The sequence below is a fragment of the Lygodium microphyllum genome, chromosome 6 (assembly GCF_053477565.2).
Source record: "Lygodium microphyllum isolate KBCC chromosome 6, Lygodium_microphyllum_v1.1.10, whole genome shotgun sequence".
Taxonomy (NCBI): domain Eukaryota; kingdom Viridiplantae; phylum Streptophyta; class Polypodiopsida; order Schizaeales; family Lygodiaceae; genus Lygodium; species Lygodium microphyllum.
This window is the reverse complement of record NC_141140.1, coordinates 140,443,818-140,455,904: the sequence shown is the minus strand read 5'-3', so window position 1 is coordinate 140,455,904 and position 12,087 is coordinate 140,443,818. Positions and strand designations below refer to the sequence as shown.

The 12,087-nt window shown below is 46.2% G+C and overlaps 1 pseudogene; it reads right to left on the bottom strand.

Moving 5' to 3' along the window:
- The window catches only part of LOC148035208 (uncharacterized), a 30,665-nt pseudogene extending 21,406 nt beyond the window's left edge, over window positions 1-9,259 (bottom strand).
- Between the last annotated feature and the right edge of the window lie 2,828 nt (window positions 9,260-12,087).

Here is a 12,087-nt window from a genome sequence, read left to right as displayed (position 1 = left end):
CCTCAAGCCTCCTCCATCTCCAAGCTCCATCCTCCATAGCCGCGGGCGCAAGAGAAGAGAAGAGAAGAAGAGAAGAGGAGATGGTGAAGAGCTTCACCCTCTTGATCCCTCACTCTCACACACACTCACTCCCTCACACTCTCACACTCCCTCTCTCAAGAGCACACACAAGCAAGAAGGAGAGAGGAAGTAAAGACTCTTTTTTCCACACACCAAAGAATGAGCTTCTCATTCACTTTTCAACTTTATATACAAAGCCCTAAATCCTTTTTGGGCGGTCATCCCCTTTTCCCTCTTTTACATGGCCGGCCGTAGCCTAGGCCCTTTTTCCCATTTCCCACCATTCTAATTTATCCTATTCCCAGCTAATGCATACACTTTGCATAGGAGCGAGCCTGGCACTCTTTTACAAAGATTCGAGGGCGCTTCCGCATTTTAATTCTTTTGTTGCCTCGGGCTGACACTGAAGTTCTCTGAGGGTCGTGCCCAAACATTTGAATTTTTCAGGGACTGGCTACCGGTTAAGGCGCGTTTTTCTAATTTTATCCTGCGCCTTTTTTGCTATTTCCCTTTTTTCCATTTTCCGCTCCTTTGTGCTGCGGAAACACGGTAACATTACACTTTTTTCCATTTTTCGCTCCTTTGTGCTACGGAAACATGGTAACATTACCCCCCTCCTAGCCAACTACTAGTCCCATGGCACTGCAGTGGGACGTAGTGGCTAGTTAGGTCGACTGCTAGGCGGAACAAGTATGTGGGCGGTTGGGAGATTGACAGGTGATGGAATTTGGGGACGATGACCAGGAAAGATTCCATCGTGCTTTAGGTTCCATGAAGGCACTCAGCATCAGTCACATGGTTGTGGTGCTGGTTATGTAGCTGGTCGTCTTTGGAGTATGAGAAACACTTGAAGCAATAAGCAATCCCTTAGGATGATGGTATTGGAGGGATTTAGTCTAGAGAAACCCCTCGAACGTTGTTTATCTTGAAAACCCGTGGCTTCGATTGAAGATCCTTGTCTTTGAGTTGAAGGTCTTCAGTTTTGAGTTGAAGGTCTTCAAGCTTGTGGAATCAATAAGCAATCCGTGGATCTTGAGGGGTTGGGCATGGATCTTTGGATGATGCAGTTCCAAGATCTATGCCAATGGCAGTTCTACCTTGACCTGGTTCAATCATGGTGGCCATTAGCAGGCGGATGGCTGGATGCCGGCATGTTTGGGTCATTAAAGGGTACCGTGGGTGATCCTCTTCCACGAGTAGCCATTTCTTGAGAGTCAAACGTAACCTACAAGAAAAGTTATGCACTCCCTAAGGGGTGTGTCTACTTGTCGTGTAGTGTGTGGTGCTCGTGGCAGTGGAACTGGGAGATGGATCTAACCTTGGGCAAGCCCTTGGTAACGTCCCACACTTGAGGACCCAGCTTGTGCTTCGTTGGAGGTGCGGTGTGAACCTTAGGGTGACAGGTCTGAAAGTCCTGCCCTTGATGTGCCCTAAGCATGAAGTGGGGGAGGGGGCTAGGGAGAACCCTAGGTGCAGTGATTGTGGTGCTTTCTTTCTTGCTTTTCTTTTCTTTTCTTTTCTTTTTCTCTTCTTCTTCTTCTTCTTCTTCTTCTTCTTCTTCTTTTTGATTGAAATGATACATAGGCCTAATTGTCTTGATCGAATGAGGAGGAGAAGGGGGTCAGAGAGACTTGCTCAAAAATTGGCAACTTTGCATGTAATCTTTTAGATTCATGCGGACATGAAGGGAGGTGGTGGAGAGAAAGGGGTGGTTGCATCTAGTGAATTGGCTGTCATTCATGTCCTCTAGGAGGGCTAGGCAAAAAGAGAGAATGACACTAGCCCTCATCATGAGACGAGCCATAGCACAGTTGTCTATAGCGTTAGGGTCAAAGAATAGGGGAGGCAAGCCGCGCTCTTGTGGAGTCGGGTCCTGCTTAAGAAGTAGCCTAAGTAACCTAAGATAATTACAAGTGGTTATAAAAGCGGGGTCAGGACATGAGGAAAAGTCCGCAAGGAAGCGCATCATAGACTCGTCTAGGCTTTCTGCGGTAAAAAGAAGGGCGTTCTCAAAGGATACTACAGTGGAGTTATAGATAACGGGAAAGTCATACCGCCCGTGGAGGGTGGCATCAAAATCTACCCCTACCCTTCGAGGGTACACCATGTAGGTGTTAGAATATCAAGCTCATTTAGTGTGTGTTGACCGACATGAGCTGGACACAGCTAGTCTAGCCATAGTAGTTAGATACATTAAATAAGTTGGTGCCTTTGGTGTGAATGGTCTTATGACCATAGGTTGTATCTTTCACTATTCAGTGTGGTTTGATTATTGTGTGTGAGAGAGGAAGCTTGTTGCTTCACTCTGCCTTTCATCACTCTGCCTCTTTGAATCTGAACATGGTATCAGAGCCATGAATGGGCTCACTGGTGGAATGCACTCAATAAGAAGACTTGAAGAGTGAACTGAAGAGCAAAAAAAAAAAGAAGAGGACTGACTGCCATCTCCATAAAAGGTCACACTAGAGGTATGTACAGTGAAGCATTGGAGTCTTCTGGCTTGAAGAAGGGTTGTTGCTTGCTGAGAGGTCCTCCAAGGACTGATTGAGCATCAGTGAGTGTATCATTGTCATGGTAATGAGCAAGATGTGCAGCAGCACAGATTTGCCCAGCCTGTGTGTTTGCGCCTGCTGAAGGCATGGCTTCTGCTGAAGCAAAATTGACATGAGCACTGTACAAGAGGTCATCAAATGCTAGTGAGCAGACACTGGAAGGTAGTTCAGGGTTACAAGAAGTCATTGCTTGTGTTGGAGTTCTCTTATGAGCTAAAATCAGAGTACACAGACCTGGAACAGAAGGCTGAACTGCTGTATACAGTGTATATACAGCATATGCAATACTTTGGAAGAGCCTTGAAGCTCTCTGACATGCTTTATGGACCTCACTAGAGCCTAGGAGCATTCTAGAAGACATAAGTATCAGTTCTCAGGACTTTGAGCTGAAGTTCCTTGAAGAAAATACTCAGATTTGGAAGTGTAAACAGGCTGGAAACCTGTCTCAGAACAGTGGGCAGCAAGCATTAGCTTTCACTGAAGCACTACTTGACACTTGGCTGGGAAGATTGCATTGCAGACAATACAAGTCAAGAAGTTATATGTACTTGATGTGAAGTACTTGAGCTAAATTTTCTCAGTAAAATATTCAGATCTGAGAACTGTTCACTGCTGAAAACTGTCATGTACTGTCAGTAATAAGCATTAGATACTACTAATGCAATACAGGTCATTTCTAGAGCTCTATCACCTATGAGAGCTGTCACATACATGCTGGATGTATGGAGGCTTGAAACATTCAATGAGTATCATTGAAAATTGAAGTCCAGAGCTGAAGTGAATGCAGACATATTGCCTTGGTCAAGTACAAATGGTTCATGAGGTCTTATGCTTTGGTCAGTGAAAATAGGTTGTCTATGTATACCTAGATGCTCATGTATTGACCTCACCATTACGAAGTAAATGTATGACATGATCGGGAGACAATTTGGGGCTGATTGGAACTTGATATGCTGAACTTTGGTTGATTGTAACCTGCAATTGAATTTGTTGGCACTTGTATGTGCTGGTTATGCACTGTTCTGTGTCTCTATGCTTATGTCTGAAGTGGCATATGTACCAGCAGTCAACTAAGCAGTTTTGGAATATGCATTACGTGTATTCAGTGGGAGTTTGACTTTGGAAAGGCTGCTGTAATTGCAGTTTACAGGTTTGGACTGCATGCTTTTGGAATCTGGCAGTGGATCTGCAGGAGTTAAATCTGAACCGAACATCAGACATATGTATTGGCAATTGTCTGTATGAGTTGGATGAACCGATTGGGACGTTGTTTGGGCTGATATTTGACTGAAATTTACTGGTTTTTTTCCTGCAATTAATTGCAGAAAACTATCATAAACAGTTCCGGGCTGAAGTTGAACTGTTAAGAAAATCTTGGTTTGCAGGTAGTGAGGCAAGGTCTGCAACATGGCAAATGCTGATAGAACTGATAATGTAACCCAGATTGTGGGAGAAAAGCTTGATAGCAACAATTATGCAATATGGAAGTTCCGCATGGAGAACTTTCTGATAGGCAAAGGATACTGGGACTTAGTGATAGGTGTTGAGGCTGAACCTGAAGTTCCAGATAGGAATCCTACAGCTGATCAAAGACGAGCACATCGGGCTTGGACGGAAAGAGCTCGCAGAGTTTTACATTGGCTATCATTATGTATCTCGGATGCTATGGTGATGCAGATCATGAACTGTAAATCCCCAGCAGATGCATGGAACATATTGGTCAGGTACTATGGCACAACTACGAGTGCCAGGAAGATACAACTGAAGCAAAAATTCAACAACATAGAGAGGAGGAACAGATCCATACAGGACTATGTCACGGAAATTAAAACCTTAGCAGATCAGCTCGCATCTGTTGGCTCACAGGTAGAAGATGAGGATATGGTTGCAGTGACCTTAAATGGTTTGGGTCCGGAGTATAAGTCCTTTGACACTTCAGTATCTGTGCGGGCTGAGATGCCTGATTTTAATGAGCTGGTTGCATTATTGATTCATGAAGAGGTGAAGCTTGGCTTAGCTACAGGGTCAAGCAGCTCTAAGAATAAGGATGCAGTTTTTTATTCGAATCAGCGTGGTCGTGGTAGCCGTGGTAGAGGCTATGGATCTGGCAGAGGAGGCCAGCAGAATGCATCCTATAGTAATAGCAATCAGCAGTCATCAAATGCAAGAGGTAGTGGCAACTTTCGAGGCAGGGGGAGATCGAACTCCCGTGGCAGAGGCTCATGGCAGCAGCAGCGTCAGTCAGACAATCCAAATAAGGACAAGGATTGTCACTACTGCGGAAAGTATGGGCATATTGCAAAGGATTGCTGGAAGAAGCAGGGAAATCAGAAGGGCAAGCAGCATGGACATTATGCTACGTCCAGTCAGGCAGATGACTCTGGTGATAGACTGTTTGCCATGCAATATGTCAAAAATAAGGCTGCTGAAAAATCATCTGATGATGTAGTGTGGTACATTGACTCGGGGGCGTCGAATCACATGACCCCTCATGGTGATTGGTTCACGGATATGGTGGCTGAAAAGCATGGCTATGTATGCACAGGTGATGACACGCAACATAGCATTGAGCATAAAGGCAAAGTGCCTCTGGTTGTACATGATGGCAGGAAGAAGAATCTTCATGATGTTTTGCATGTTCCTTCGATTACGAAGAACCTACTGTCTGTGGGCCAAATGACAGAGCAGAACTTGAAGGTTCGCTTCAATAAGCATGGCTGCTTTATTGAAGAGTTTGGCAATGGATGCAAGTTGATCGCGAAAGGCCACAGAAATGGAAGAATGTTCACTCTTGATGCTACACTGCCAGAGCTGAATTCCGCTATGTTTGCTCAGGGTTCTGGCACTATCAGGGACTTAGAGATTTGGCACAAGAGAGTGGGGCATGTCAATTTGCAGAGGCTGCAGACCATGCAGAAGAAGCAGCTGGTAACAGGGCTACCTAGATTCCAATATTCAGATATTGGTCATGTCTGCGAGGCTTGCCAGTTTGGTAAGCAATCACGATTGCCGTTTGTCAGGCATGTAAGACAGAGTACACGACCACTGCAGTTAGTGCACTCTGATATTTGGGGACCAGCTCATAATGCATCTATGGGGGGTTCCAGATACTATGTATCCTTCATTGATGACTACAGTCGATATACCTGGCTTCACATATTGAAAACAAAAGATGAGGTCTTTGCTGTTTTTCAAAAATTTAAGGCACAGGTTGAGAAGGAATTTGAGTGTTACATCTCTTGCTTGAGATCTGATAGCGGTGGGGAGTATGTCTCCAATGAATTTGCTGATTTTTTGGCTGAAAATGGCATTCGTAGGCAGCTAACCTGCAGCTACACTCCGTAGCAAAACGGAGTAGCTGAAAGGAAGAACAGGGTTCTGATGGAAGCTGCTAGGGCCATGATGAATGAGAAGCATATGCCGCTCTACTATTGGGCAGAGGCTGTTGTGACAGCCGCATATATTCTAAACAGGACTCCCACTGCAGGCATTCATGACATGACACCGTTTGAGAGGCTCTATGGCTATAAGCCGGATGTAAGACACATGAAGGTCTTTGGCTGCCTTGCTTATGTGCACATTCCAGATGAGAAAAGGAAAAAGTTGGATCCCAAAGCGCATAAGAGTGTGTTCATTGGATACTCGCAGGAGAAGAAGGCATACAAATGTTATGATCCCTCTACCAGGGAGACTTTGGTAAGCAGGGATGTCATCTTTGATGAGCTGGGCTCTTGGTATGTCTCACCAGTTGCAGTGCCATCCGATTTGCCTTCCACTCATGTCTCTATAGTTGATATGCAGCAGAGCACTGCTATGACAGGACCTATCAGTCAGACAGTATCCCCATGGACAGGGAGATTGAGGAGCTCACCGTCCACTGACACGGGTATGTCAGTGAGGGGGAGACATGATGTCTTGGACAGCAAAGGAAAAGAGAAAGTTAGTGAGGATGGTATGATGACACCTGGCAGAATGACTTCGGGCTATGAGTCTAGTGATACTTTAGACAGCGAACTTGGTATTCCGACTGTCTATACGCCTGGCACGAGGCAGAACAGGTACATTCCGCCTCATGAGAGAGGTGAATCGAGTAGTGCACCACAGCCTAAACGATCGCAGAGGGTCAGATACCCTGTTGACAGGTTGACGTACTTTGGTTATTCTGCAAAGCATTATGCATACATGACAAAAGTGATGGAGATCAAAGAACCAGGTACTTATGCTGAAGCAGCAAAGGATGAAAACTGGTGTATGGCTATGGACGAAGAGATGAAAGCCTTGGCTGAAAATCAGACTTGGGATTTGGTACCACTGCCTGAAGGAAAAAAGCTTGTTGGCTGCAAATGGGTTTATAAAATCAAATGTAAGTCTGATGGCAGTGTAGAAAGGTACAAAGCAAGGCTGGTCGCTAAAGGATATGCTCAGCAGTATGGCTTGGATTATGATGAAACATTCAGCCCGGTTGCAAAAATGGCAACCATACGAACTATTATTCCCTTGGCTGCTGCAAAAGGTTGGAAATTGCAGCAGATGGATGTTAAGAATGCATTCCTCAATGGTGATTTAATAGAGGATGTATACATGGTTCAGCCGGAAGGGTATGAGCACCCTGATTTTCAGCATTATGTATGCAGGCTGAAAAAGGCAGTGTATGGGCTGAAGCAGGCTCCGAGAGCCTGGCATGCTAGGATCAGTAGTTACTTGCAGAGTCTTGGATTTGTTGTTGGCAGGGCTGATCACAGCCTGTTTACAAAGAAGACTGACAGTGGCTTGGTAGTGCTGGTCATATATGTTGATGACCTGATAATCACTGGAAATGATGACTTGGGAATTCAGCATGCTATGAAGATGCTGAAATCTGAATTTGACATGAAAGATCTGGGAGATCTGAAGTATTTCTTGGGTATTGAGGTCGTACCAGCTGAAAATGGCTTATGGCTGATGCAAAAGCACTATGCCATGGAAATGCTTAAGAAGTATGGCATGGCTGAATGCAAACCACTGGATACACCTCTGGACCAGAATGTAAAGCTAGACATGAACACTGGGGCTGAAGTAGAAGATGTGACTATGTACAGGCAGATGGTCGGCAGTCTGATTTACTTGACCATCACTAGGCCTGACTTGAGCTATGCAGTAGGGCTGATAAGCCAGTTTATGCAAAAGCCGAGAAAGCCGCACTTGGATGCAGTTAGATGCATCATGAGGTATGTTAAGTCCACTGTAGACTATGGGCTGTTCTATGTCAGAGATAAGCCCTTGATACTGATTGGATACACAGATGCAGATCGGGCAGGATGCTCAACTGACAGACGATCTACGAGTGGCTATGCCTTTGGCTTTGGTAGCGGCATGATCAGTTGGAGCAGCAAGAAGCAGCCTACGGTTGCTTTATCTAGTACTGAGGCAGAGTACAGGGGGGCTGCATTGGCAGCATGTGAGATTGCTTGGCTGCTCAAGCTTATGGCTGACTTGGATATTCAGGTTGATGCTCCAGTGAAACTGTTATGTGATAATCTGAGTAGTGTACTCCTGGCCATGAATCCAGTTTACCATGCCAGAACAAAACACATAGAGGTACACTACCACTTTATTCGTGAGATGGTCCTTGCAGGAAAGGTTGATCTTATGCATGTGAGGACTGATGAGCAGGTAGCAGATATCTTTACCAAGTCTCTGGGTAAAGATAAGTTCTGTGGTTTTAGACAGCTACTTGGAGTACATATGCTGTCTTGAGCTTGAGGGGGAGTGTTAGAATATCAAGCTCATTTAGTGTGTGTTGACCGACATGAGCTGGACACAGCTAGTCTAGCCATAGTAGTTAGATACATTAAATAAGTCAGTGCCTTTGGTGTGAATGGTCTTATGACCGTAGGTTGTATCTTTCACTATTCAGTGTGGTTTGATTATTGTGTGTGAGAGAGGAAGCTTGTTGCTTCACTCTGCCTTTCATCACTCTGCCTCTTTGAATCTGAACAGTAGGTAGGGTCGTTCCGCTCGAACGGCAGGGTATTACAAAAAGCCATCCAGGCGAGCATGCTTATGTCGCATACTCGCCTCCTCCACAGGGGTTGGCTCTTGTAGTTTTGTACAGTGTGGGGGATTTCAAAAACCTTATATTGCCAATAGTAGACTGCCTCGGTGCCCCAAGTAGTTGGGGTCTTTTCCTGCTCTTCCAACCACTTTTTCCCCAACCAGTCACCGACCGCGATCACCTCGTCCATCACTTTGAGAGGCAGGACCCTCCGCAGACTGTTGGGTAGGAGGAAACTGAAGGAGAATGGATCCTTTCCTAGTTCTTGTACCTCCCACACCACCAGTTCTGCGTGGAATCCTGTGGAAAGATCATCTGGGCATGGAGAGAGAGGCGCGAACAGTAGCACAGCTAGCTTGGCTCTCAGTTTTTGTCTGGCCTCCTCCACCAGCTTTTTGCGTCTCTCTTTAGAGACGGCTTTTCTTTCTGCAGCAGCAGGGTCTTCTTGTGGCGGGTATTGGGCCTGCGACGAGGGGGGTTGTGGGACTACGTCTTCCCTGAATCGATTCACATCGATTTTCAGCTCTGCTTCTTTCCCCTGCCGTTCTGCATGTGCTGCTTCTTCCTCGAATCCTAGGGCGTCTATCTCCTGGGAGGTTAGGCCGGCCAGCATTAGGTATTTTCGTTGTTCATCCAGACTCAGCCTAACCTCCGCAAGTAATGGTGGCAGCTTATTCGTCGTAATTAGCCGGTGGCATCATCGTTGTGTGAATGGGCGAGGTTGAGGCTTCGACTTTTTGCTTTTTGGGCTCTTGCCTGGACTCTGCATCCATGGCTGGCCTCTTCTGTCATGTGGCCATAGTCTCCATGCTCTGCCCCTGGCCCACCTCCTTGTTGATGAAATACTGTATCCACGCCACGAAGTTTGACACATCTGTGCTAGTGGGGATGTTGGGGGTGATGGTGGTGAGTTCCGCGGAAGGCACCAAGAGGGTAGGGATCAAATGGAGCGGGGCCTTTCCCTTGCCTTCACGGATTGGAGGTGGCACGAACTTTGGCACCTGCGTGCTAGACCCTGGCCCCTCTTCCCTACGCGGGCTCAGGTTCCTTAGTTCATCTACTCAGCACTGTTGTTCAATGGACCGGCAGGTGGCCTCCACCAGGTCCTCTTCCTCCTTTCTTCGTAGCTCCTCCTCTTCATCATCCGCTTTTCTCTTCCTTTCCTCCTCCCTTTTCTTCTGCTCCTCCTTCTTTTTCCCTTTCTATTCTCTTTCCCTCCTTTTCTCCTCTTCAACTTCTTGTTTTGACGCCTCCTTTGCTTTCTGTAACTCCTCTTTTTCCCTCTCCTCCTCCTGTCTCTTTGTTCTCTCTCTCTCTCCTTTGCTTCTTTCAGGGATTCCTTCTTTGCTCTTTCCAAGTCTTCCCTTTCCTTCTTCCTGCCTTCGTCATTCTTCTTCTTCCTCTGTGCCACCTTCTTCTTCGTTGTCCTGATTGTCTTCTTACTAGTTTGTCCCTCCCCTTCTTATGTTTATGTCCTATCGGTGGACCTATCTTTGTCCTGTCGAGGAGGCGACCTCTCCGGCGTTTCTCCTTCTCCCTCCTCCACCTCCTGTGCTGCCTTTACTGCCTCCTGAATGAGTGTAGTCAAGACTCCTCCGTATCCGATGAAAGAGGCCTTGGAGGAGGCTTTCTTCCTTTCCGTTACCTTAGAAGCCGGAGATTCTCCTCTTGTTGGTGCACTTCCCAGGGCTAGCGCCTTGGCCACTTGATCAATCGTCTTCTGCACGTAGCCATTCCAATCCACCTCGTCTAGGGTGTGGGCTGCTACATTCTCCAGCATTGGCACTCTAATTCGATGCATTAAGGAATTGTAATGTTGGCTCGAGAAGAGCACGTGCACCAACTTGGCATGCAACCTGGCTTCTGTGTTAGGGATGTCCTGGATGCTTATGCCATCGTTCGTGAGCACCTCTTAATTCTTCATTTTTAGCAAGGCATAAACATCCCTTTTTTGTCTCCTTTCTGTCCTTGGTACCAATCCCAAAGCCTTTTCCACCAAGGCTGGATCCAACCGGACTTGCATCTACTTTGCACCCTCTCCTCGGCCCATTGTTACAATGCCACCTTCCTGGTCCGGATTGTATGTTCTGAGGAATTCTACGCATTTTAAGTGATCCGGCTCCTACGAGAATTTTTCAATATACTTTGTAAGGTTGCAATGTTCCACTACCCTCCTGGCTGCCTCCTCCTTGGCCACCACGACTTCGATGTTGTGGATGGTTCAGAACTTCAGCTGGCCGAAGGCGCGGTTCTCTAAATGGATGCGATACTGCTCCCTTTCCTCATCTGTGAAAGGGAGTCGATGGGCGTGGCCTTGCTGTGACATTTTCTGCTCTTGCCATAATTCGTAACTTTCGTTAGCATTTTCCACATATCACTTTGCTATTTATGTGAGAATAAAAACTCTTGACTAATTTTTTTAGGAAGCCATTTTTCTCATACTATATGCTTATGCTTTTCACTACCTTTACTTTACTATACCCCCTTTTTATTCATTTCCTATCTGATTCTTTTCACCTTCACCACATACCCACATACCCCCTCCTCTTCCGACTTAGAAAAGAATCCTTCCTAGGATTGGGGGTTAAAAGGTGAAGGGCTTTGGGCCTGTTGGGGTAGGTGTTTACGTGTGAAGAAGCCATGTGTAGAATTTTGGATTGTATTCCAGTTGAGCATGACAATCAAGAGCACATGGTTGGATGGAGACTTGGGAGATGTAGGTCAAGACATCGTGAAAGAGATCTCCAGTATTAAGGTGGCTGGCAACATGTAATTCCTCTTCCGTGAGGAATTGGTCAATGTAGGGGTGAGCGAGCACATGGTTGTCTAAATGCTGATTGCGGGTGATGGCCAAAACCCTAAACGAGATAGGTGCCACATAAGTAGGGTCATATTCGATGGTTTTAACTACCCTGCATTGCTCAGCATTGGTCATTATTCGGCAATCTTTTTTCTCCCATTGGATTCTCAGAGCAAACCACTGCTGCAAGAACGTGGAAGGAGAGCTTGCCATCTGCGTGAGCTCTTGCAACTCGTGTTCAAAAATAGAACGAGGAGGCTTAAGATATGAAGTGATGAGTCTTCTGAGGGCAGCTTGCTCCTTTGAGATTTTGTCGTTTGCTATCAGTTAGGTAGCAATTTTGGGGAATTTAGTGGTTATAAGTTCGTATTCTTCCCAAGTGCATGATAATGCACGAACATCCGAAGCAAGTGTTTTGTCAAGAAGGCTGAGGTCTAGCCTCTCATAACTTCTAGCGAATGTAGTGAAAGTTTCGTCCAACATCTTGATGCAGGTTATTAAATCATCCCCAGAAGTCCCGGTGAGGTCCTTAGCCAAGGAGAGGAAAGGTCGTATCGCGTAGGAAGGTTTAAGACCTGCTGGTGGGGATGGTGCAACTGGATTGGATAGTGGTGACTCCATCATCGGTGCCACAGATTGGG